The sequence below is a fragment of the Tamandua tetradactyla genome, chromosome 19, assembly GCF_023851605.1.
Source record: "Tamandua tetradactyla isolate mTamTet1 chromosome 19, mTamTet1.pri, whole genome shotgun sequence".
NCBI lineage: Eukaryota > Metazoa > Chordata > Mammalia > Pilosa > Myrmecophagidae > Tamandua > Tamandua tetradactyla.
In genome coordinates, this window is record NC_135345.1 from 49,683,208 (window position 1) to 49,710,598 (window position 27,391).

Genomic DNA, 27,391 nt, shown 5'->3' on the forward strand with positions numbered 1-27,391 from the left:
TTAATTTGCGCAGTATTTTTAATCAGATTGATTGTAAATGTTTGAAGATGGATAGAGGTGATGGTAGTACATAATTGTGAGTGTAAGTAACAGCACTGAATTATGTGTATTTGTGATTAAAAGGGGAAGCTTAGGGTCATGTATGTCTCAGAAGGTAAACTAGAGGATAAAACATGGGACTGAATAACAGTAATCGTTGTAGATGATAAAAAGTAAATAGAACTAATATAAGAATGTTCTTCCATGAACTAGAACAAATGTACATCACTATTACAAGGTGTTAATAATAGGGTTGCACATGGGAAAATATACCTAATGCCCACCGTGGACTATAGTTAACGATAATATTTTATTTTATTTTATTTATTTATTTATTTACATGGGCAGGCACCAGGAATCGAACCCGGGTTCTCTGGCATGGCAAGCAAGCATTTTTGCCTGCTGAGCCACTGTGGCCCGCACAACTATAATATTTTAATATTCTTTCATTGGGTACAACAAAGATACCGTACTAGTGCTAAGTGTCAATAATAAGATGGTGTCAGAGCTTGAGGTTTTCTTTTTGGAATGATGAAAAGGTTCTAAATTGATTGTGGTGATGAGGACACAGCTATGTGAATATATTGTAAAGCATGGTTTGAAACTTTGGATGAATTGGGTGAATGTATCTCAATAAAACTGCCTTAAAAAGGACGTTTGTTAACAAGGTGCCATAAAACAAAGCTACAACAATCAGAAGTTCCTTTTATTACTTAAAACAGCAAAATTATTTCCCATTCTCCTATAAATTTGATCCAAGATCATTTTAAAACTAAAAGAAACCACATACTACTATGCTTTCATTTGTATTGCACTTTTAGCTGCCCATTTTACTCACCTCATTTTATTTTTACTATGAAAGACCGCATGAGTTGGGCAGTTGTCATTTTGCCAAGAACAACCCCAGAACTAATTCTACATTTAACTAATAAGAGCCATTCATATTACTGGTGTTGTGTCTTGCTTATTTGATGGAAAGTAAGCTTCAACCTTTGAAACTGTCATAGTATTTTTCACATAACCTGAGGCTTTTAACTGTTGTTGTATTTAGCACTTTATAACAAAATAAATTGCTGAAATTGGTATATTCTACAGCTAGTTACTTAACATGAATTTATGTAAATCCATAAAGAGAAAGGTCTTTTTCGTTTTGTTTTGTTTCCCTAAGAATTATTTTTCTGTTCTGCTGGTGAAGTATTTGGGAGTTCATTCCTAGCCTAAGACATTCATCTTAATTATTTGAATTGGCTCTCTGCAGATAGCTCTTAATATGGAATATCATTCACTTACAAAACAGTTGCCACAGACATCTGCCAGTGCTCAACCTGGCAGCAAAGATGTGCAAAAACCATTTCAAAGTATGTCTTTGGTCATGCGGAGAATATCTCTATACTGATAACTATTAGTGCTATGATTTGTCTTCATTCACTCTGTCAACTTATCTGTTCTCCTAAGTCAGCAGAATTGTCTTGCTAAAAATTTTGGAACTTATAGCAGTAAATTAGTTTATCTGCATAGTTATTGTGGCTCATCAGTACTCTATTTCCTAATGCTGTGATGATGATGCTCTGGTACGTTTCTCTGGGCAAATAGAATAAAGTACAAGCTATTCTTTAGCTCCTACAACCACTTTTTTGTTTAATAAGAAGCACTGAAGATTTTTATATTTTATGTCATCAGGGAAGCAGGTTCTTTATTTTTTTAAATGGAATTATTTTTTAAATTCACTGGCATCAAAACATGTACATTAGAAAAAAATACTTAAAGGCCACATGTAATATGTGCCATCAAGCCTCCTGCCTTCACATAAATGAGCATTTCTAACTAGGATATCTTCACTAGCCTAACTAATTGCTGGGGTATTGTGCTAGCTTGCTAGCTGCTGAAATGCGTGATATACCAGAAATTGAATGGCTTTTTATTTTTTTTTATTTTTTTATTAACGGAAAGAAAAAAAAAGAAATTAACACAACATTTAGAAATCATACCATTCTACATATGCACTCAGTAATTCTTAACATCATCACATAGATGCATGATCATCGTTTCTTAGTACATTTGCATCGGTTTAGAGGAACTAGCAACACAACAGAAAAAGATATAAAATGGTAATATAGAGAAAAGAAATGAAAGTAGTAATAATAGTAAAAAAAAAAAAAAAAAAACCCTATAGCTCAGATGCAGCTTCATTCAGTGTTTTACATGATTACTTTACAATTAGGTATTATTGTTTATTAAGTTGCAAGTTTACATTTCTAAAGCCATGAAAATGTCCCAATTAAAGCAAGTCTATAAAAATGTACACATTAAGGCACCAACAAGAGGCTACCTTCACTCAAGAAAGGGCAATGAAGTTCAAGGCTTCTCTCTCAAATGAATAGGCAAATAATGAACATAGCAACATCTGCGAGCTTTCTCTCCAGGCTTCTTGTTTCATGAAGCTCCCCTGGGGGCATTTTCCTTCTTCATCTACAAAGGTGTCTTTCTGCCTGCATAGGCTCTCATGGTCTTGTGGCTCTCTCCAAACTGCTTCCTCTTTTAAAGGACTAGAGTAAACTAATCAAGGCCCACCTGGAGTGGGTGGATTCACATCTCCCTCTAATCAAAAGTTAATACCAGCAATTAGATGCGACCCTTCACTGGGGAGATAATCTAACCAAGTTTCCAACCTACAGTACTGAATAGGGATTAAAAGAGACAGCTGCCTTCATGAGATGCATCATGATTAAAACGTGGCTTTTCTAGGATACACAATCCTTTCAAAACAGCACAGGTGAGTACTGGTTTCCACTTGGTGAGACATTCATCAGGATGCATTACAGGCACATCCTCCTCTGTGAAAACCTTTTCAATGTCTTCTTCCTCATCAGTACTTTTCAGCTTATCACTTCCTAGCCAGTGTTCTATCACAGAGCTCAGTGAAAGACAGAGTTTTGAGATATCTTTGATCATACAACTTAATAGCATTACCACTAAGTAGCTATAGGGCTAGATTTTTGTTGTACAGTTTTAGGAACTGTGCTGGTTTGAAGCTGTTGTGTACCCCAGAAAAACCATGTTCTTTTATCCAATCTTGTGGGGGCAGATCTATTATTGGGTGGGACCTTTTGATTAGTTTATTTCTATAGAAATGTGATCTCCGCCCATTCAAGGTGGGTCTTAATTAGTTTACTGGAGTCCTTAAAAGAGCCGACACAGAATACAGATCCTAGACAAAGACATTTGGAGATGCTTGGAGAGCTGACAGGAAGCCAGTGGAATCAGAAGCTGAAAGCAATTGAACCCAAGAGCAAAAGACCAGGTGATGTCAGCCATATGCCTTCTCAGCCAATAGAGAAACCGCTGACGTGATCAGCCTTTCTTGAGTGAAGCTATTCTCTCACTGATGACTTAATTTGGACATTTTTATGCCCTTAGAAGTGTAAATATGTAACTTAATAAATCACCTTTGTGAAAGTCAGTCCATTTCTGGTATATTCATTCTAACAGCTATAGCAAACCAAAACAGGAACCAACCCTGTTAAAAAAACTAACTGAAAATTATTTTTATTTAATAAGGTTTTATTTAAAAATCTCTTGGATTAGAGAATACCATTTCATGTAATAATGTTTCATGATGATATACTATTGGGCAATGAAATACACTGGGAAACTTATTTAGACTACATAAGCTCCAGCTTCCTCATTTATATGATACAGAAAAACACTTATAGGATTGTTGTGATAATTAGAGACATTTTTTCAAAAAGTGCATAGAAGAAAATCAGTGAATGGTAACTATTATTAGGTCACTTGCCACAATGTTTTCTAAATACTGATTTACCTTTCTTATGAATTCTTGAAGGCAGGCTCTATGTCTTTGTCATCTATATATTCCCAGCATCTAAATAGTACTTGGCACCTCGGTGATGGCTAACAAGTAAATAACTTTTATTGCTGATTGGTAGCCTGTGTCCAAAAGAGATGCTTGGAATGTATTCTAACATATTAAAATCTATGTTAATGATGAAGATGAGTTCATGGTAGTCACAGAGCTCAAATACCAATTGGTTTAAAGGATATTATGTCCTTTAAAATATTATTTTGCTTGCACTTTTGTCTACTAATCCAATGAGTACACCTAAAGAGATTTATCATTCATAAGACTCAATGAGCAATTCATTGTCTAGAAAGAATTCAACCTGTCATATAAAGAGAGAGGTTTTTCATAACTATACAAGGGACTTCGCATTCTTTCATGTTACAAAGTATTTACATTTAAAATTGTTTTTACTGATTTTAAGAATGCTTCAAAAGCCTGTCAAACATTCTGTTGATATGCCAGTTATTGGCATATCAAAGGTAATAGAAATTAAATTATCTGGAATAAGAGCAAACATCTTAATTAGGTATATGTGGCCCTTGATGCAGTGCAGTCTCAATTCTTTTCAGGAATAAATATGACTATTTATTGATTATTGAAGGTTAAACATCAGAAACACATGGTCATATAGATACACACAGAACACGCAAACATATACACATATATAACTCCCAGTACTTCATAGGTTTGTGCCAACAAACCAACTAGCTAAACAGAGATATACTGGCTGGATCATGCATTGCCACGCCAAACACCTGCCTCTTATACTAGAAAGCACCTCTTACAGCAGGAGGAAGTGTCAGATACACAGAAAGATATGAAGAAGAGAGGGTTAATTCAAATAGATATGGAACCAGCTATAAAAGAAAGAAATAAATGAGTATAATAAAAAGAATATCCTCATTCTTTTAGTAATATTTGCAAACTTTATATTCATATGGAAACATGCTTTCCCAGATTTCAAAAGTTATTATAAAGCTACTGCAATTAAACATTATGATAGCAATATAGGAATAGAGAAATAGATGAACTACAATATGTGTGTGTGTATATATATATATATACAAACATACATATCTACACACATATGAAAATTTGATTCTTTATATATTACAGATAGCAGTGAAAATTAGGGGAGAAAAGATTATTCACTAAGAGATGCTGGGAATTTGATTGTAAATGAGATAAATTTAAATTCTATCCTTATTTATACTATATCCTAAACAAATTGTATGTGTGTATTTATATGTATATATAAATATGTATATATGTAAAACATTCTAATTAAATTTCTAAATTCTACTTAGAAAATAGAGACAAATATTTGTAACTTCAGGAGAGGGAAAAGTTCTTAAATAAGATACAAAAGGCATAAAATAAAAGTTTGCTCAATTTGATTGAAATAAGATCTTTCACTCCAACCTAAGACATTTTGCATGAAGTTAAACTAAACACAGACCGAGAGATTTTCCAAGTGTGTATAAACAAAAACATTACTACCTATGACATAGGAGCCACCCAGTAGAAAAATATGTAACAGATTTTAAAAGGAAATTTGTAGGAAAGAAAACTCATGGCCAATAAGAATCTGAAAAGATGTTCAATGTAGCTAATAATCAGTGGCATGCAAATTCAAACATTAAATACCCATGGTATAGGTACCAATTAAAAAGCTAACCCATGGATGAGGATGAACTGGAGAAATAGGATGTTTATGCCCTGCAGGAAGAAGTGTTATTTAACACAAGCATTGAATTGGCAGTATCTAGTGTGGCTGAAGATGATAACATTCAACTCAACAGATCTCACTTTTAGCTGTATATCCAGGAGAACTTGAATTCGTATATTCAAGGGGCTATGCCCAAGACTGTTCATTGAAGCATTGTTTGTTTAATAAAATATTGGAAGCCCTTTAATGTCCATCATAGAGGAATGGATAAGCAAATTGTGCATATTCATAATGAAGTAATTGAAAGTATTTAGAAAGAATGAACTAGAGTTACCTTATGCCAACATTTATAAGTTTCAAAAAGTTCATTTTAAGCAAAAAAATAATAAATTGCAAAATAAATAATATAAATTATGATACAGTTTATATAAAATTTGAAATTTTTAAAATAATTATATATATTTTTCAGGATACATACATGTATAGTAGCACACATACAAAAGATAAACATCAAAACCAACTTTGTTTGCTTTGAGAATGAAGATGGGGGATGGATCCTAGGGGTATGCAAGGGTCAACTGAGTAGGTAATTATTTATTTACTCAAAAAATTCAAAATCAAATATAGAAAATGGTCAATATTTAATAAAATTGAATGACTTCTTGGTGTGCATTATTCACTATGATTTTATGTAACTGTAAAATTAGTTCATAATTTAAAGTCCATCATCTTTACAAAACAGTACATTGAATTTTTCTTTCCATATTAATGTCAACTGCATCATTTAAAATAGAATTTGCTCTTCAAAAACTAGACATAAAGATTTACTAGGCAACATATAAGGATATATAAATACCAGTAAATTGAGAAGTACCTAAAATATTTGTCTACAAACATAAATCTTATAATAGAAATGAATTCCATTTCAAAGAATTAGTATGCACACTAATTTTTTATTAATTTGAGCCATATTTAAATTATTTAATGTGAATGAAGAAAGAACATTTACTTGGAATTATATTCCCATGTTTTTCTTAGAGTAGAGACTTCCCTATAAAATAAATGATATTTTATTTTATAATAAACAGATGTACAACACAGACTTCTCTTTGCACCTTCTAACCCTCTAACCTTTTGGCATCGTGAATATCACTTCTCAGGCAGGCCACAGTGGCTCAGCAGGCAGACTTCTCCCCTGCTATGCCGGAGACCTGGGTTCGATTCCCAGTGCTGGCCTGTGCAAAAAAAAAAAAAAAAATATATATATATATATATATATATATATATATATATCACTTGGGATCTTTTAGTCAATATATCCAATATTTATTCATTCATTTATAAAAATAATTTAAATCAACTACTTCACATGAGTTCCTATTCTGGATTAAAGATGAAGGAAACTTGTCCCTTTCTTCAAAGAATTTAAAATATTAAAAAAATGAGAAAAATATAAATCAACAATGGGGATGAAAAGCACTTAAAATTTTGAATACTCCAAATATTTCATTTCTTGAAACATTTTTAATAGTTGAATAATATGGATTTTTAGGCAAGTTCTTATAAATTCAAGCAAATAGACACTTCTGTTTCGTGGTTTTCTGATCCATTTCCATGATGTCTGCATCCTTAACTCCTTTCTAGACTCTTCTTAGGGCCTTTATAATCCATAAACAGCCTCGAGCAGAGCCTCTGGGGAAACCTTTTTAGCATGTAATTTGTGATATCCTGCCTTTATATCATTGCCCTGAGCTTGTACTTCCAAAATCATATAAGTGGATTTATGGTTGAAAATGTGATACTATCACTAGCAGAGGAAATACTATTTTGCAGAGAAGTTTAAAACTTTAGTTGGCAATGTTGAATCTCAATTTACTGAATTCATTCTTGTTGGAACAACTTTCAAACTGGTTCTTCATTTTTGGCAGGAAAAGTGTTCCTCCTTTTTGCATTTGATTGCCTTCCTGTCATTACCAGTGAGCGTTGAGTCACAACACCTAAACCACACCACTCACTTGCATAAAGTTGTTAAGTGAAAGAATGGAAGGGAATTCCAAGATATTATGAAAGTAACAACTTCAGAAAGCAGATACCACATCTATGGCTGAGCAAATAAAGGGAAGGAGTTGGAATTATTGCAACTTAGATACTCAGAAGAGAGGCTCATGGAGCTAAAACTCAGACATCTGGGGGGTGGGTACTGCTCAGTTGGAGTTGGTATCACTGAGGGGAAAGCACAAAGGATATGGTTCTGCAAGTTGGGAAAAACTGCCACAGTGCTGTCATAGGACAAAACTTCCCCACTTCTGGGATGAAGACGCTTTGTTGAAATGGAACTCACAAGAACCCTATAGGAAGTGGACAGAAAGCATGCAGGACAGGAAGGAGATATTCCTCTTCCTCCTCCAAACTTGAGCCTCCCATGACCTCCCTTTATTAATAGACCTTGAGAGGAATAAGCAGCAAAACTGAAATGGGGTTTGTAGAGTCTGATCTGAGATGCACAAAGCCAAGTATAGAAGGTTAGGTTTAGAGCCGAGAGGTAATAACTTAATAATTGTCATACTGTCTGTGTTAATATACTAAAGAGGCTGTCATCCTCCAAGGGGCTGAAAACAGATGTACAACACAGACTTCTCTTTGCACCTTCTAACCCTCTAACCTTTTGGCATCGTGAATATCACTTCGCAGGCAGGCCACAGTGGCTCAGCAGGCAGACTTCTCCCCTGCTATGCCGGAGACCTGGGTTCGATTCCCGGTGCTGGCCTGTGCAAAAAAAAAAAAAAAAAAAAAAAATATATATATATATATATATATATATATATATATATATCACTTGGGATCTTTTAGTCAATATATCCAATATTTATTCATTCATTTATAAAAATAATTTAAATCAACTACTTCACATGAGTTCCTATTCTGGATTAAAGATGAAGGAAACTTGTCCCTTTCTTCAAAGAATTTAAAATATTAAAAAAATGAGAAAAATATAAATCAACAATGGGGATGAAAAGCACTTAAAAGAAGATAATACAATCTGGGATCACAAAGATTTCAGATAGGGTTTCAGTTGTTTAAATTAATTGATAGATTAATTTAAACACCAAGCTAGGGAGCTTGTTGTTTGTTTAGAGGGTAAGTACTGGAAATTTTTGAACAAATAGGTTAAAAAGTTGCACAAGCTTGAGCTAATGAGTGTATATAAGTTGAGATAAAAGGAGAGAGAACATACAAATAAATACTCTGGAAGGACCAGTAATGAAGTCAAACTAGTGAAAAAGAAGGAATTAAGGACCTAAGCAAAATATATATTCTTTTTAATCTATTTTTTTCTACAGTGAGTCTCTCATTTCTACATAAGCTGGATGAGTTGCTAAAAATATTTTCTATGTAGGTGGCTAGCCTTTGCTTCCACATACATAATACACAGCTGTCCCTTTCTATGTTATTTTTAAGAACTATAGAAATATGTCAAAAATCAGACTCAGTTTGAATGGAAGAAAAATAAACCATAGTCTTGCCATTTATATATCTTACTTTTATCAAGTCTTACTTCTTGATAACAGTATCTTGTATGGATTAAATATTTATAAGGTATTTTAATATGAGACTAGTGGACTGAAGAATTTTATTAGCTTCAAGCAAATAAGGATGATATCAACATACTGATAAGCACACACATACATGTATATCTAAAATTTATTTGCTAGACAATTAAATTAGCCACCACTAGTTTCCATCTCTGGCGATACCCATACAAATTCATAAGAAAATGTTTAAGGATATAAAGTTCTTTTTTTCACTGCTAGTACTGTTTCTAGAACCACCACTCTTGTTTCACATATTATTTTATTAACCATTTAAGTACTTTGGCAGCTAATCTCATTCTCCTACCAAATTTTTTTTTTTTTTTCACATGGGCAGGCATCAGGAATCGAACCCAGGTCCTCTGGCATCGCAGGCAAGCATTCCTGCCTGCTGAGCCACCGTGGCCCGCCCATCCTACCAACTTTTATGCATTTCTTCTCACTATTGCTTTTGTCACAAGCTCTTTTCCTACAAGTGAACAAGGCTCCACATTGGCTATTGCATCTAACTTTCTTGTTTCCCTTTTGACATAAGCTTTTCCTCTTCAGTAAAGCTATCTAATCCAGGGCAAGCATATAAAGCTTTCTGTGCCTCCAGTTACTTCATCTGTAAAATTAGATTAACATTATTGCCCATCCACTGTGACAAATTAAAAATACACACTGTAAGCTGTAGAGTAACCTCTAAAAAGATAAAATGAAGATGAGTAATTAATGACCCAGTAATGGACATAAAACAGAATAATAAAATTTTAATTACTCTAAAGAAAGACAGGAAAAAAAAAACAAGAAAAGGGGAAAATAAAAAGCAAGGAGTTATGAGGCAGATGTAATAATGTAATAATACTTATATTAAATGTAAACCACATATAAATATTCCAGTGAAAAGGCAGAGAGTGTCAGAATAATGTCTATGGAATCTATTTTAAATATAAAGCTACAGATAGGTTAAAGTAGAATAATGGAAAAAGATGCAGCCTTCAAATACTTAAAATAAAGCTGAAGAACTTACAGTAATAATAAAAGATAACTTAAGACAATGAATATAGCTAGAGATAAATAGGGACATTTCAAAATGATAAGGGGTCACTCCACATAGCACACGTAATGATCTTAAATATTTGCACAACCAATAATCAAACTTTAAAATAAATGAAGCAAAACAGTCAGAACTGAAAGTATAAATGGACAAATCCACAATTGTAATTAGATGTTCAACACTCCTCTTTTAGAAATTAATAGAATAAGAAAATCAGTAAGGGCATAAAAGACTTGAATGAGCCTATCAACCACCTTGACCTAATAGATATTTATAAAACAATCCATCCATCAAGAGCATACTACACAGTCTATTCAAGTTTATGTAGCTAGTCACCCAAAGTAGAATTCTAGAGAAATTGAAATCATACAGCATTACTGAAAAATTAAGGCAGAATCAGAAAAACAACTGAAAAATTGAACAAAATAGATCAAAGAAATAATCACAAAGGAAATTAGAACATATTTTGAACTAAGTGTAATTGAAGATCCCACAAATCAAAATTACAGGATTCAGTAGTGCTGAGAGGGAAATTTAGAACTTTAAAAGCTTGTATTAGAAAAGAAGAAAAATCTCAAATCAATGATCTAAATTTCTACTTTAAGAAGCCATGGAAAAGAATAAAGAATTAAATTAAATTAAATGTAAGAAAGGTAATCATAAAGATGAGTAAATATCAATGAAATAGAAAACCTCTACCTAGACTAATTAAAATAAAAAGATAAGGCACAAATGATCAATATCATCAATAAAAGCCATCTCTTAAGATCCTACAGATTTTACATGGACAATAAAGAAATATTATGAACAACTTTGTGCCAATACGCTCCACAATTTATAACAAATGGGTAATTTTTTGGAAGGTAGAAATTTTCTAAATGCATTTATGAAGAAATAGATCAAATTATCACACCTCTATTAAAGATATCAGATTGGTAGGCAACAACCTTCTCACAAGGAAAATTATAAGCCCAAATGACTATACTAATAAGCTACACCAAATGTTTAAGGAAGAAATAACAACATTCCTCAGAAAATAGCACATTTCCCAAGTCTCATTTTATGTGTGATTATTACCCTGATAACATTGTAAGAAAATTACAGACCAATATCCTTTATGAACATAAATGCAAACATTTAGCAAAATATTGTAAAATATAATTTAGCAATATATCAAGTGTACTATCTCAAAACCAATTGCACAATTTTTCCTAGGAATGTAAGATTCTTTTAACATTCTAAATCAATCATTGTAAGTCCCCTAATTGCAAAATAAAGGAGAGAAATAACGTGATCATATCAGTAGGTGGGTAAAAATCAGTATTTGACCAAATTTAAAATCTATTCATAACAAAAACTGCAAACTAGGACTATCAAGAAGCTTTTCTCAACCTAATAAAAGCATCTGTGAAAAGTTTACCATGAACATCATACTCAATGATGAAAAGCTGAATGCTTTCTTCTTAAATTTGGGGAAAAGGCAAGAATGTTCATTTTTATTATTTATTTTCAACAAGTGCTGAATTACACTGGAGGTCCTGGCTGTTGTAGTAAGGCAATAAAAAGTTATAAAATCATGAAAGTAAGTAAGCAAGTGAAAATTGTCTTTATTAACATGACTGTCTCTGTTGAAAATCTCAAGGAATCTACAAGAAAACTGCTAGAGCCAATAAGTGATATAGCAAGACTTCAGGATTAAAAAAAAAACAAAAACTGTTTTTGAATATGCTAGCAATAAACAATTGTAATTTAAAAGCAACATCTTTTACAATCTTATCAAAAAAGAGAAATTCCTAACTTTAACATAATATTTACAAGACTTGGACACTGAAAATTAAAATATTGCTGAGAGGTAGTAATGAAGACCTGAATAAGAGAAATATACTACATTAATAATAGATTTCAATTTTCACTAAACTCATCTATAAATTCAATCCATACCTATCAACATCTTAGCAGACATTTTTTTTGTAGTAATTAACAATCTTGTTCTAAAATGTTTATGGAAAGGAAAAGGACCAATTTTGAAAAAGAGCAAAGTTGAAAAGGTATTCTTTCAACAAATGATCTTGGAACAAGTGGATATTCATATGTAAATAAAATGAAACTTGCTCTTTATCTCATACCACACTAAAAAATTAACTACAAAAAAGAACTAAATATAAAACCCAAATTATGAAGCTTCTGGTAGAATACAAAGAGAAAATCTTTGTAACCTTGGCAAAAATTTCTATAGGCTTCAAAAACATGAACTGTAAAAGAAAAAATTGATAAATTGGACTTCGTCAAAATTAAAATGTATATTCTTCAAAATACACCATTAATAAATAAAATAATTACAAAACGTTTCCCTTAAGAAAGACTTGTATCCTGAGTATATAACGAATACTCAAAACTCAGCAGTAAGAAAACAAGCTACCAAATTTTTTAAAAATGCAAGTGATTTGAACAAACATTTCACAACAAGATATAGGAATGGCCAATAAATATATAAAAAGTTATGCGAAATCATAAGTCATAGAGAAAAATGAAAACTAAATGAGGTATACTCACAGAATAATGATTTAAATTAAAGACATTGACAGTGTCAATATGGAGTCTCAAAATATGAGATGAATGTAACTTTATGCAGGCCCTTAGTTCAGTAATTTCTTAAAAAGTTTATATATTTACCTATTGGTCAGCAGTTACACTACTGTGTATTTACTGTCCATGAGAATATATGTCCACACAAAGTCTTGACTTGAATATATTCAACCTTTTTTAATAATAGCTCTAAACAAAATTCTAGATGTCCAGATGAATGCATAAAAATTGGTGATACATTTAGCCAATGGAATACTACCCCACATTAAAAGGAATGAATAGCTTAGATGTTCAGTAACAGGATTGGGTCACAAAAACATGCCAAATCAAAGAAGTAAAATACAAAGGACCATATACTATACATGATTCCACTTATCTAAAATTCTTAAAGAAGACAGATCTAGAAGAAAGCATATTATGTGACTAATTTCATGTATTTTTCATGTTTCTTATTTTATTGTATTTAAGTGACATTCTTGATCTTACCAGTCTCTCACTTTCTGTTCTTTGTCTGTATCACACCACTATGGACTTGATTATATTGACTTGCTTAGCTGAATTACTTAAGTGTAAAATAGCCTATTTTGAGCAATAATGAACTACTGACAACTTATTTGTTGTGGTCAATGTTAAAGTAATTGAGGAATATAATAGTCTTTAAAACATAAGCGTACATATTTAACTGAGATCAGAGCACAAAATTGCTGTTGTGTACTGTTCCTTGCATTTTGGTGACTAAGTTGGGAACATCCTTTCTTAGACCAATCATTTGAATTAATGATTTCCAGATGCTGGTCATGGGCTTTCCTGGGCACAGACTATGCTTTAATGGGTAACTCAAATTAGAGTCTCTTTCCCTCATCTCTCATAAATATTTATTTAGTGCTTTTTTGAAGTTCTTATAATTTAAAAAAAAAGGAGGAGGAGGAGAAAGAATAAAGAAAGAAAAGGGAAGAAAAACAACAAACTTGTTTCTCATAGTTTTCAGAGGGAACTTTAGATGAATGAAATCTGCCTCAGTGTACTAGAGAGTGGCCCTGGTAACTAATCTTAGCAAAATCATCAATTGCTGTTAAGTAAGTACTTGCAGCTTAGCAACAGCTCAGATGTATGGCAATTAAAGGTGGAAAGGTGGAATATCTCCATGTAAGCCAATATATTGCATAACCTTTGAATAGTAAGTGGAACCCCTAGGAGTGATGGAATTGTCATAAGATCCTCACCAAAAGACAGCTCGCAGGTGCAAAATGTCAAACTCACTCCTCAGACTATAACATTCCCACATTATTTATTTTCAAGCACATCTTGTTCCTCCACAGTCACTCCCTACACCAAGCCAAGAGTTTTCTTTGCAAAATGCAAATCTGATCATGTCACTCCCCTGCTTAAATCCTTCAGTGTTTTCCCATTGTTCTCAGTACAAAGACCATAAACCTTAGCCACTCCTGCATGGGCTGGCCCCTGCTCCCTTCTTCAGCCTCATCTCTCTACATATTCCACCATGAACTCTGGGTTCCAATCATCATGACTCTTCATTTAAACTCTGGGAAATACATTGCCCCTTCTGTAACAAGGCCTTTGCACAAGTTGTCCTCTCAGCCTGAAGTCCTCTTCTGCCCTACTTTTGCTTATTGATTCTGGCTCTTCTCAAATATCCCTCTTTTGTGAGACTTTCCTAACCATCTGGCCATTCTCCAAACCAGGAATGGTCAAATATACCTACTACACAATTTTACAGAGCCATGCAACCTCTCTTCTATGACATTTATTACCCTTGTATTTATATACTTAATTGTGTGACTATTAGATTAATGCCTGTCTCCTGCATGAGGCTTAATTGCCATGAGGGCAGAGACTCCAAGGTTCCAAGTGCAATAAGGACAGGGACTCTTGTATTTTAGTAATTACTGCAATCGTAGCTTGTAGAACAGCACTTGGCACATAGTAGGAGCTCAATAAAAATTTGTTGATTGAAGGAATTAGTTCTATATTCAAGGAAGGTTGCAAAGCAAGTTATTAATGTTCCATTTTAGGGACAGATACAGAATATGGGTCTATTGGAGGTTTACCAGTGGCCAAACTGACAAGTGTCATAAAACAGAAGCTGAGGATTTGTATATGCTTTTGAAAAACTGTCTCCACTTATAACCCACTGCCTTGATTTAAAGCCTCTTTATGCACATATCATGCTAAAATTTTGTTGTACCAGACCCTTGAAGAAAACCAAAGAGGGCATTTTTCTGAGTGCTTAATTCCAATGTTCTTTTAGAGAGTCTCTTTATTTATGAGTACAAGCCAGCTTTATATAACATGGCTCTTGCTATAGATTGAGTCACTGTCTGTCTCTTCAGAACTAGGGAGGCAGTAGACAAATCTTCCAGACTTTGAATGTAGGAAATATTCATTACTTTCAAATGAGCCATGCAGAGTTATGATACAATGAAAGAACCAATAGCTGGAGTCAGATGGCTCAGTTCATATTTGCATTCTATCACCAGTACTCTGTGAACTTGTGAAAACTACTGAATCTATAGAGTTCTAAGGATTGTGTGTCTTCTAGTTGACAGGTACAGTACCCGAGAATCACTATTTTTTCTCTGAGAGATAGCTTGCAGAACCAGAAGTCCATATTTAGATGCAATGTTTTCTATTTTCCTTTCTTTTCTTTTTTTTTAAATCTATAATTTAGTTTGACAAATAGCTCTTAACTGCTGCCTCAGAAAGAGAAGTAGTTTAATAAGTTTTCATATTTTTAGAATTTGTGTTTTATTTTATTTGCTCAGATTTATTAAATTATATTTTATTGCATATTTAACTGTAATTATGTTGTGGTAGAATAGTAATTCATGAAACACTGTATTGCACTGATTTCGTTAGGAAACTATCATTCAGGTTGAATTTTTTCTTTGTTTTATTTTTTTGTTTTGATTTCTTTGGTTTTGGTTTTGTTTTCTTGCTGGCAGTATGAATCACTGTTTATATGTTATATGACAATTTTCTCTCTTGCTATTTTCCAGTTGATGTGAAAGATAGCATAATGTACAAATCCTTATCTTAGCCTTACTATTGAAATCCTCCAGTGCCCTTTGAAATTAACTATAAAATAGTTAATATTTTGTTTGTATTGCACTTGTTTGTATTGCTTTAAAGAAAGTTTTAGAGACAGTTTTAAGAAGAAAGATTGTTGTTGTTGTTGTTCAATTTACATGGCAACCTGCATCTACTCATTCATGCTTCTACACCTGAAGAGTCTATTAAAAAAAATAACTTTTTATAAGGTACAGTTTCACAACGATGAGAAGAACAAGATTGGGGCCATTAATGAGCTAGAAATGCCAACAAATTCCTGTAAAGAGGGAAAGTAAGTGATAAGGGTAGTTTGATGAAGCTGGTTGGAAATAGCCACCATCTAGAATATGTTCACGGGGGCCTACAACTAAGGTGGAAGCTAGTGCACCAACAGAACCCCAGAGTCTCTAAGCCAAGAATAAGTGCCTAGAATTAATTCCTTCAGGACAAATCCCATCTCACTTGCAGTCCTGATCCCTCGACTTAGAAAACACTTCTCTTTAATATTTTCATGTCATTCCCTGCTTAACTACCACTCTCCTAGAGTGATATTCCCAATCTCATTGATTTAAATGAGAACTGTTTCTTCCTTCCCTCCAATCCATCATTCTTTATTGATTCTACCCTGCTTTAATTTCTTCATAGTACCCAGAATATCATGCTTGTATATCTTCATTTGTTCAATGTTTCTCTTGCCAACAAAAGTACCCTTAATAAAAGCACAAACTTTGCCTGTTTTTTTGTTATTTTCTTAACTCCTGTAATCCCCAGAATGTCGAGAAGTGCCTGGAACACTAAAAAAATTGTAGGCAAAATAAATGTTTTTGATTCATTAATAAATGTAAGATTAGAATGTGAATATGAATTTCTGTATGTGACCTTAATCCCTTTATAGTGCACCTGCTTTAAAGAAAGTTTAAGAGATATACTCCCCTACTATACCATTTAGAATGCCAAGTAGATAGAAATTTATTCTCAATTGGTACTGTGGGGAAAGGAAGATTTCTAAAGGATGAATGAAGGTTCAAAGACAAACTGTAGGGCAGGCCATGGTGGCTCAGTGGCAGAGTTCTTGCCTACCATGCCGGAGACCTGGGTTCGATTCCCCGTGCCTGCCCCTGCCAAAAAAAAAGACAAACGGTAGTGACTAGTGTAGATGTTGTTGCTTTGAGTGTTTGAGGATTCCCTAAAATAATGCCTTACTCCCCATCAGTTCACCCAAGTACACAAAGCTTCCTGTTAACCTTTTTATTGATTCATTCTTAAATACAATGATCAATCAAGAATTAGATATAATTGTAGAAAGCAGGTAGCCTGACACATATCAGATAAAAAATCTGATTCTAGAAGAAACAAAGATAATGAAAAACAAGAATGTTTTAAATGAAATCTAATTCATAACCTTAAAAAGATTTGAGAACGTATTTGATCCTCAAACCTAAAACAAGATGCTATAAAAAAGGAACAAAATCAATAAAAGCTCTTAGTCATTCAAAATGTACTGGCTTATTATTATTTGTTTTTAAAGAAAGCCAAAAGAAGGTGAAAATATAATCAGGGGAATTCACCATATAGAGGCAAAGGAGAGACAGAAACAGATAGAGAGAGAGGGAGAGAGAAATAAGATGATCAGTCCAGGTGGATGATACAACTACTAGGGTTTCCAAAAAGGGAAAATTAAGAGGAGGACACTCTCAATAATATAACTAAAGAGCATTTTCTAGGAATGGAGAGAAACATGAATCTTTATATTTGAAGGGCCTACTAAATTTAAATAAAATAAGTGACAAAAGTAGAACACATAGAACATCATTGTGAAACTGCAAAACACCAGGAATAAAGCATAGGTTTTTAAAAGCCTCCAATGAAGTGGAAAAAAAAAAAAAAAGAAAAAAGAAAATCAACAAAAGCAGGTCACTACCAAAGAATGACAAATAGACTGGCATAAATTCCTCTTCAATACCAGATGCTAGCATACATACATGACTGCACTCGAGTCTTGAGAGAAAATAGTTTAAGTCTAAAATTCAATGGCCAGGAAAACTATCAGTAAATTAGACGAGTAAAGACATTTCAAGACTTGCAATGACCAAAAATTTACCTATCATAAACCCTCACTTAGAAAATCACTTGTGGATATTTATAAGAAAATTGAGAGGTTAAATTTTAAAAAGGGGGAAGATTTGAAATCCATGGATGTGTAAAAGTAGTAAAGGGAAATCCTAGAAAGATATCTCTGTAGTGGTCTAAAGAGGAACTAATCCATATGGGATCAAGCTAATGCAAGGCTACAGGAAAAAAGTCTCGGTGGGAAAAGTGAGAATACTGTTACTGAAAAGAATATGTGATTGAAACTTATATCTTATTAAAACTCTATTTAAAACAAGAAGACAAGTGAAAAAAGGTAAATAGAAACTGCAAGTAAAAAAAATGAAGTTAAAAGTCAATGTTCCAAAAATGATAAAAAATTAAAAAATGATTTTTAAAAAGTCAATATTTCTCAAAAAAAAAGATCGAGATTCTAAGCAATCAATGAATCAAAAACGTCCCTTATCTTCCAAACACACCCATGATAAGGCAATTTGAAAGAAAAACTATACAAAAAGGCACATCCTAATCTGGAGCAAACTAAAATTGGCATAATTTTGAGTTACTGGTGAAGCGTTGTAAAGGAGACTGTCAAATAATCCCATTGAGTGGTTCTGGGGATTTGACATTAAAAGTAGTAGGAGAGAAATTTAATTACAGCACACTACTTGATTCTGCATTGAACTCTATCTTTTAATCACACAAAGGCAAATGCTATCTATTAGCTTTGAACTTTTAGACTAAATCCATATACAAAGTACATGATATTTACTTATGCTTGTATGGTGGAATTTAAATGTCAAATCAACTCTGACAATGGGGACAAAATTACAGTTTACAGAAAGTTTCAGAGAAGAAATAGAAACTTGCTAAGTAAATATCCTTATTTTACAAAGTGGGGGGTCATGAGATGTTATGTACAGCTAATAGAATAAGTATTAGAAATACAATTATACTTTTTACTTACAAAGATTACCAACAGAAGAAAACAATGGAATTATTTTGTGGGGAATGGAAGATGCATGAAAACTAAATCATACTCTACAATAACAGAATGTCTTTGAAGGAGTTTAAATTGTTAAATCAAAACAGGAAAAAAGTTACATTATTTAGAATTATGGAAACATCTACCAAAATTAAAAATAGAGATTGTTAAATTATTTGAGAGGAAACAGAAAATAGAAAGCCCTTTTCTGCTATATTTTCAAATGCAAATGAATTATTTTAATTCTAATAAATTAAAAAAAAAACATTTAAAAATCATATGCAGAGACTTTTTCTCCAGGAGAGGAATAGAATAAACTAGTATTATTTTACAACTTAGAAGAAGAAATTGGGATAAATAAGATAAATCATAACTTTTTTAATTTGGATATAATTTAAGCCTTACAGAAAAACTATAAGAACAATCCTAAGAACTACCATTTTGTTTACATTTTGCCTGTTTTTTCCATTGTTTGCTCTCTTCTCTTTCTCTCCTTCTATCTCTCACTCTCTCTCTCTCTCTCACACACACACACACATACACACACCACACTCATTTTTTTCTGAACCATTTGAGAATAAGTTGCAGATATGTTCTTTTACCCATAAACATGTCAGTGTATTTAGTCAGTATTTCTTAAGAACAAGGATGTTCCTTTGCATAATTACAGTTCAATTATCAAAATCAGGAAATTTAACATTGACATACTATCTACTCCCAAGTCCATATTCAAATTTCCAGTGTTTCCAATACCGTCTTTTAGACCTGGCTCTCTATTTCTCCAATCCAGTATCTAATTCATGATCACATTATTGCATCTAGTGATAATGTCTCTTTAACATGGGTTGTTCATCATTCTGTCTTTGCCTTTAATGATCTTGATACTTTTAAAGAGACAGGAAAACTATTTTGTAGACCAGCTCTCAACTTGAGTTTGTTGGATATTTCCTCATGATAACATTTCAGGTTATGAATTTTGGAAAGTATGTCACAGAATTGATGCTGCATTCTTCTCATTGTTTCCCATCAGGTACATGATGTTAGTTTGTTCCATTACCGGTGATGTTATTTTGATCATTTGATTAAGGTGCTATTCTCTAGGTTTTGCCATTGTAAAGTAAGGATTTTTCATTATGCAATTGATGAGGAATTCATTGACACTATGAAAATATCATTTTAATCACCAAATTTTCATCCACAAGCAAGGAAAAGTGGTATTTTATGCCATAAAAAATTAAAATAAACTCTGGAGGAATAATAACCTTTTATTTTTATTTCAGTATTAAAGAAATTGCACTCAATATTTAACCACTTCAAAATGATTAAAAAGTTTTTGAAAAGTCCCCTTGAAGGATGGGGAAAAAAGGTGAAAATATTAAACTTTCCCACCTGGGGGAGACCTGATGTTCTCACAAGCATTGGGGACTGCCAATTTGATGGGCCAAGCCCTCGATCTTGGGGCTCACCTGTATGAAACTTATTCCTACAAAAGAGAATCTAGCCCTACTTAAGATTATGTCTAAGAGTCACCCCAGAGAACCTCTTGTTGCTCAAATGTGTCCTCTCTCTCTAAGGCAGCTCAGCAGGTGAGCTCACTGCCCTCTGCTTACAAGGGGCATGACTCCCAGGGGTGTAAGTCTCTCCAGCAATGTGGGATATGCTTCCTGGGGACAAGCCTGACCCTGTCATCATGGGATTGAGAAAGATTTCTCAACCAAAAGGGGAAATAAAAATGAAACAAAATAAAATTTCAGTGGCTGAGAGATATCAAATAGTGTTGAGAGGTCTTTCTGGAGGCTATTCTCATGCAGCATATAGATAACCCCTTTTCAGGCTTTGGTGTATCGAGAAACTAGGGAGAAATACCTGAAAGTATTGAACTATAATCCAATAGCCTTGATACTTGAAGATGATTGAACAACTGTAGAACTTTTAAGGTATGACTGTGTGATTGTGAAAACCTGTGACTGACACTCCCAATACCCAGTGTATGGACGGACGAATAAGGAAAAAATGCATAAATAAATTAATAATGGGGGGAGAAGGAGCATGGCATGTTTTGAATGTTCTTTTTTATTTTTATTTAAAAATTTCTTTTTCAGTAATGAAATGTTCAAAAATCTATTGTGATGAATGCAGAGCTGTATGATAATACTGTGAACCACTGATTGTATGATTTGGATGATTATACGGTATATGAATATATTTCTCAACAAAATTACATAAAATGACTATGAGGATATTTGAAACTACTGATATTGATTTCATATGTGACTTTGGTTTTTATAATAAAAAATAGATCATCTCAGGCTCATATTTAGTAACTTAGGATACCTCTACCAAAAGGCTAGCAATCAGTTGTCAATAATCATACTCCACAGAATAGTTATAAAGCTGAAAATAAAAGCTATGTTATGGTTTCTATTTATATTTTGAAAAGAATTAATGCTGTTTATCTTATTATACAAGAGCTGGGTCATTGCACCCTCCATTTACGTATCATCCATAGGTCATATTATATCACATGAACTGCATTCACATCAATACTACCCATAACTGTTTTGGTTTAAAAAAATAAAGATAGCCAGAAAATAGATTGATGTCACTAATGTGAAAGACAGAAAAATAAAATAAAGACAAATGCTAAATCTCCTTGGGAAAATAATTAAAAATATATAAAAATACAAAAATGTATTTATTTTGCATAAATGATTGTACTGGACTTTTAAAAATAGATGAATAATCTACGAACTTGGAAATTTTATCATAAAATATTCCTGCATCAAATTTCTAGATACATGTAATTTGGTATTCCTAGAAAATCTAAAGAAGTGGTAAAAAGGGAAGAATTCTGTTATCTAAATAATTGACAGTATGTGGTACAGCACAACAAGGGATATTAGCAAAAAACTTTGGTTGAAAATGCATGAAAGGACAAGTAATATTTAATAGATGTGATGAGTAAATGTGAGAGTAGTAAAAATACCAAAAGATTGTCATCCTAGAATATCTGGAACATTGTTATATAGGTTTTTAAAAAATGAAATGGCAAGATGCCAGTTATAATGGCAGAACCTCCATTTTATTATGGTAAGCTTCAAAAACTGGAGGGCCACATATATGAAGAGAGAATATCAGCAGTTTGATAAGGGTGTAGAGAGGTCGGTGCAACTAACACTGAGTCATCCTTAATGCACCTGAAGCTATGGAAGCCCAAATGACCCCCAGGGTAAGCAAAGACAGAGGAGGACACAGCACTATGGATTCCACTTTTGGTGCAGCTGAGGCAAAGGGTAGAAAGAAAAGAGACAGAGAAAGAGAGAGAAGCCACTAAATATACTTTAGTGGTTGAAAGAGAAATAAGTGAAAGCACCATCCTTAAATCTTAGGTCACCAAAGTCCTAAAGATTCTCCCTTCATAATATTTCTCCAATCTATGTCTCTTTTCTCCATCCTCATTGCATATTGCTAGGTTCATGCCTTTAGCATTTCTTGCATCAGTCTTTCTACCTCTGGCTTCCATCACTTCCTCCCTCCCAGTCCCTTACTTGCACTGCTATCAGAGTGATCTTTATAAAATATCTATAAAATGTTCATCTGACCCTATCTAAAATCCTTTAGTGGTTCCCTTTTGCCTTCAGATTAAAGTTCAAATTATGATACACACACATATCTGCTATTTGAAAATTCTAAAATACCCCATACTCTTGACCAGGAAGGTCCTTTAAAAATTACATCCAGGATGTTCTGCCTGGATCATTCTCTTCTCCCTTATTCACTTGGATAATTCCCACTCATCCCTAAACACTTAGCTCAAAAGCCACCTGTTCTGGTTTGCTAGCTGCTGGGATGCAACACATCAGAGACGGATTGGCTTTTAATAAAAGGGGATTTATTTTGTTGGTTCTTCAGAGGAAAGGCAGCTAACTTTCCACTGAGGCTCTTTTCTTACGTGGAAGGCACAGGATGGTCTCTGCTGGTCTTCTCTTCAGGCCCCTGGGTTCCAACAACTTTCCCCGGGGTGACTTCTCCAAAGGCCTGGGCTGAGCTGCAAGTGCTGTGATGAGGAATGCTGAGCTGCTAGACTGTGCTACATTGCGTTCTCTCATTTAAGCACAAGCCAATTAAGTTAAACGTCACTCATTGCAGCAGACACACCTCCTAGCCGACTGCAGATGTAATTAGCAACAGATGAGATTCACCTACCATTGGCTCATGTCCACAGCAACAGAACTAGGTGCTTTCACCTGGCCAAGTTGACAACTGAATCTAACTACCACACCACCCCTCCCTGGTATGGCTTTTCTCCTTATATGCTGCTAAAACATTATGGATTTTCCTTTGCAAATGTTCTGTCACATTATGATTACCTTGAGTGACTTGGATAATAAGAATAAATAGTGCTCAGTATGTGAATTATGTAAACTATGGCAGGAAAGTTTAAAGGACTCAGGACAGGACAGACAGATGGTAAGACATCTTAAACAAGCAAAGTTTTAGAAATATTTTTTTCAAATGGAATGGAATACTGTATTTTTTATTTTCACCAATCTATCCACATTATACAGATGTCTATGTCCTTTTGGGTTGCATAAAGATGAAACCATCAACTGCAAGTACCCACAAAAACGATTACCTTTCTAGTTTGAAACATTTCTTGCTATTTTGCAAATTACCCCAAATTTATGACTAGTGTTGAACAACCACAATGTTTAGGTATCAATTTAAAATATATAGGCTAATATAGACTGTGACATTCATCAGATGCTTCTCAAATATTCTTACCAAATGCAAGAATTTAATGCATTTGATTATTTGACCAATTTTCTTGCAAATTTTACTAAACTTTGAACCATGTATGGAAACAAAGAAAGGTAAAATATAATTTGACCAAGAAACCTACAAGAACTAGAAAAATCCATGAATACCAAAGCAATTGTAATTAAAGTGAGTTAGTTTTACTACATTGAGGTGAGTTGTTCAGAAAAAAATAATTGAAAGCTACCCATAACTTACTAGTGCTGGGTCAGTATATTATTGAAGGTTGTACCAATGACAAGCTGCAACATACCACTGATTCTTCATGAAACAAAATAAAATTGATGGGCCTCTGTGGTCCTCAGCTCTTAAGACAATCCCTGCCGGGCACATAGGAAAGCAGTAAACCTATTCTTTCAGGCCACTGGAGTAATGTATAAGATGTGTCAAGAGCAACAAAGAGGAAGAGTGTGTTCTATTAACCTCAGATCAATCTGGAATCAATATCTTGGAGGTGACACCTATTGACTAGTATCATTCTAAGCCAGTTCAGCTTGACCATAGTAGTTAATATACACATAACTGTATAGAGGCCTTTGATCTAAGGCAATCACTCTGCACCAATTCTTCATTAATCCTGATTAGTCCATGTGCTTCTGATGAGACTGACAAGACCTCTACGTGCAAAATTAGGGTGTTATATGTTTTAGCCCTTAACCATTGGATTCCTTACTGCACCTGGCCAGACTAATTGTTTCAGACATGAGCAGGTAACTGAAGCTGGACCAATGAGAGTCCTGGGGACTTCTGGGTCATCTGAGAATGAAGGCAAGCAGAGACAAGCAAAGTAGAGAGATGGAGGATGGCAGAGTTCTGACATGATTTAACACTTGGTCTAGCTGATCCTGAAATGCAGAAGAGTCTTCTTTTTGCTTTCCCAGATATGAGAATGGATAAATTCCCTTTTACATTCAAGCAAGTCTGAGCTGGGTTTCTGTCACTGAAACAGAAAAAAAACCAGTTATCTAATCACCTAGGTTTAAATCAGTGGCTCTCAAGTGTTGGGTTGAAATTATAACTATAACAATTCAAAGACCAATCTTCCCCACTCTATCTCTTACATAGTCCAACTATTTCTACTTCTTTTTCATCCTCTTATGCATCTAATTTCTCTATATCAAGGATAGATGAACTCTTTAATTAATCAGGATTGTGAGTCTTTCTACTTCTGTCACTACAGACTTTGAATTATTCAGACAGGCCTAGACGTGTGCCAGTTGTAAAAGTCAGGCTTTGAGACAGAAATATCTATTCAATTCTCAGTGCTAAATAATATAGCATCTCCAATATTCCTTAGACCTCAACAGAACAGACAAATAACAAGGCCCTCTGGACAACAGGCTCTATTGGTTGTAGGGTTCATATCATCTCAGTCCTTTTTCTTTGAACTTACCACCACTGTATAAATTTATTTCATTTTTCTACCTCTATGGTGTGAGGAACACAAACAAATACTTACCTAAGTACATCTAAGGGAGCCTTACATCGGTTGGCACCAGGTGCAGTCATTTTGAAATGATATCCTTAAGATAGTGCAGACCTTTAGGGTTTAAGCATGTTGTTTGCATCATGATCACTTGGAGAACTTGACAAAAATAGAAGTTCCAGGGCTCAACTCTGGTCCTACTGGATAAAAAAAACTCTGAGGATGAAGTCTAGGAATTTCCACTTTTAACCTACTCCCCAAGTGATTCTTAGCAATGGAGAGCAACTGGCTTAAGTCTATACTTTGAAATTGCTGGAATTGAAACCAATACATAATTTTAATCATGAACAGATAAATTCACATGTTTCTTTAACTTCAATGTGGACATGACTCACTGGGTATCGTGTTAAAGTGAAGATTCTAATTCAATAGGTCTGGTGTGGAGCCAGAGATTACACATTCCCAACAAGTTCCCCTGAAGTTGCTGGTCCACAGACCACACTTTGGATAGGAAGGCAGTAGTGCATTCCACACAGGATATAATAGGACTAACAAAAATTGCACATAACGCAAAAAGATTTAGTAAATAGTAAATCTGGGCTCTGGGAAAATAAAGGTAGGACCACAAGGATAAGAATGCCATGTGGAAGGAAACATAGGCTGCATGATACTATCCAGTCGTTAAAGACTGAGGCTAAATCAAATAATAAAAAACCTACTCTCTCTCGATTCCCAGGATATATGAAGGCAAAATAAGTATTAAGATTAGCACAAATCCAGTGAAACTGTAAGACGTAATGTATATTGTAATTCTACAATATAAAAAATTATCTGACTTTTTCTTACATTATCCTATCAGGCATATAGCACAATAAGGAAATGCAATGGGGAAATACTAAATTTATTGAAACAAAAAAACTCTGACCAATTTATGCAATTCTCTGATGGTTTTGGTTGGCACAAATGCAAAATTTCTAATAACTAGAGAAATAGACAGACTAGCTAGGTTCTAGAAAAATCTAGAGAACCAAAACCAGCTCCTGAATTTTTGTTTTTTTAGCCATGAAAAAAGGACAAAATTGTCTTAGCAGTTATCACATTTATCGGCTATGAGATTAAAACAGAAGCTTGGTGGTGACATGCAAAACAAAACAAAATTGGTAATCGGATCACCCAAATATGAGTTATCTGGTTATGACATTCTGTGTTCCCCATTACTTCTTCTTTTAACTCCCATCAAGAGAGAAGAAACAAACAAACAAAAATAGTCTGCCTGCTTTCCTCTACATTTGTCTCTACATTTGTCGCATATACATTAGCCCATTATTTTTTTTTTTTTTGATCTGTCTTATATGAGTAAGGGATTTTTGGTTTTAAAACAGTAGAGCCAAATTAAAAGGAAACATTTATTACAGGAATATAAAGACAGTTAGGGTATTCAAAATGTTTGAGAACTCCCACATCACTGCCTTCTTGGTGAGTGCCTAAGTCTTCCCTTAATGATTGTGTATGAAATGGTTCATCTTCAGTCCCTCAGAATCTGTATAAGAAAGATATTTACAACCAATGGACTTAAGTTGAACAGGACTGGAGGGTAGAAACTATTTAACAACTAGTATGAAGTGGGTACCAACGAATTAGAATGAACCACAGACAAGAAAAAAAAAAAAAAACCATGAAGCCCTGATATGGGCTGTATGCAGCTGAACTCCAGCCTTGTAGCCTTGTATAGGGAGATCAAATGCTAACCAAGGATGAGGACAAGGCTATAGTGGGCCTCTAGAACAGAACAGAAGCTGGTATTGAAAATCCATCAAGGTTCCTCCTGCATTTCTTATCTTTGCTCCTCTCTGCATGTCTGCTTCATCCTTTTCTCTATAATCTAGGTTCTGCTTCTCAGACTACATGACGAGTAGAAAATAAGCATGGCCAGGTTAAAACCTCAAACAGAACTATAATACGTTTATTAAAATTTAGAACTTCTAAGAGAACATAGCTGTTTGTCTCATATTAGGGCAGATATTTTCTGTTAGTCAGTCCAACTGTGACTAGGGGTGTTGGGTCATATTTTATAAATATGGCTGCTGGGAAACCAGGTGGTCATTATATATTTTGAAATATGAAATTTATTTATTGCCGTATTTTCACTTAATGCTTTTAACTTGACTCATTCATTTGCCTGTGTTGTTACTTTTAGAGTCTTACAAGCTTCCTTAATTT

At 33.8% G+C, this 27,391-nt stretch overlaps 1 protein-coding gene across 1 annotated transcript in view; it reads left to right on the plus strand.

Moving 5' to 3' along the window:
• Positions 1 to 27,391, plus strand: part of GABRB1 (gamma-aminobutyric acid type A receptor subunit beta1) — a 473,078-nt gene that overhangs the window by 108,630 nt on the left and 337,057 nt on the right. The window lies entirely within an intron of this gene.